We start from the raw sequence: 1,572 nt of genomic DNA, 5'->3' as shown, positions 1-1,572 counted from the left end.
TTCTATACTCTCTCTTATCCTGTGGTTAGTCTGGTCTCTACAAGCAGCAGTGGAAGAGTTAGCGACTACAGCTCTGCAACTCCTCCTTTTACCTCAGTACTACTCACGTTTGGAAGTCACTTTTATAAGATGCACTAAAACAATAAAATCAGTTTAAAGGGCAGTTTAGCAACAGCTAATCATGTGATGGCTGCTGCAATGCTCTATCTCCACTCTTCTAATATGCCACTCTATGGGGATTGTTTTCAATTATTACAAATAAAATGAGGGGAAGAGACACACCAGACTGAACCCCAATACGAAGAGCATCTTCAGTTAGCTGCCACCCCCAGTATTATAGCTTTCAAGCATGAGGGAGGCCCAAATATAGGACCACAAGAACCATTGGTGGAGCAGAAAGTTTTACATGATGAGATGCACCTATATTAGAAAGGTGATAGAAAATTTTGTTTATTATTAAACCATTCCTGTTAGCAACCATTTATAGTATTATCCAAGTGTCTGTGGAATTCAGGTAATTTGAGGTCTGTAGTGTAGGACAGCTAAATACAGTTTGTTATGAACAGAGTGAATATGCCATGCCAGAGAGCTGTTAGAGATGAAGATGTTCTCCAAAAGTCAAGTTTTCAGAAAGGCCTTAGTTGAGCCCCGATTTTTGCATACACACATTTCAAGGATTAACACCTGCATGTGCAGATGGGAAATTCTAACAATTACATGCACAGGTATTAATCCTCAAAAACTGTGTACTTGGAGGCCAATTCCTACAGGTTTGGCCTCCAAATGTGCAAGCTGAGTATTAATAGAATCCAGAATTGTATGCAGTGGGAGTTATTTTCTGCTTATAAACCTCTCACCAACTAGAAGAGAAGGGATGTAGGAATCTGGGGCTAACCCCAGTTCTAAATTAAAATAACCTGCTCCTGCATAGCTAGGCGAATGGGAAGCCTTTCAACGGGTCCCCCTTTTGAATTCTCATTGCAAATGCGTGTCCGTGTGTGCACTCAGCTCAATGATTCCTGTAAAGAAAATAAAGCAGCCAGAAGTATGCTAAGTGATAGACATAAAAGATGACAACATGCCTGCACTGAAGATTTTACAATCCTTTTTTAAAACTTAAATTACCCATTTGTGTACACATGAGTTTAGTCATGAGATAAGGGAGGAAGAAAACAGCATGCAGTACAGTCAAATATGGATAAAACAACAATAATGTTGGATGGTTAATAACCAGGGTGTGCCATTGCAGGCATACATTTTAACTGAGGTGAATTATCTTTCAGTCAGAAAGTTCATCTCCAGTTCCCATCTATCATTTTCTGCTCATGTTAAGGGATAAATGAAATATCTATCTTGTTTAACCTCAACGTTTGCAGGTATTTAACAGAACCCACCACCAGGATTAACATTTGCTTGCTGATCGTTCCACTACTGAATCATTGTACCAACATATGGCTTTTGCTGTTCACCTGTCACCTGTCATAGGGGCTATGGTGCATTTAATTTTCCTCCACTTCCCAAACTTATCAACCCTTTTGACCGCTACCCTGGTGTTCTATAGATCTGAAAATA

Source organism: Dermochelys coriacea, chromosome 3, assembly GCF_009764565.3.
Source record: "Dermochelys coriacea isolate rDerCor1 chromosome 3, rDerCor1.pri.v4, whole genome shotgun sequence".
Classification (NCBI taxonomy): Eukaryota; Metazoa; Chordata; order Testudines; family Dermochelyidae; genus Dermochelys; species Dermochelys coriacea.
The sequence above is the reverse complement of the archived record's forward strand: the minus strand, read 5'-3'. Positions refer to the sequence as shown.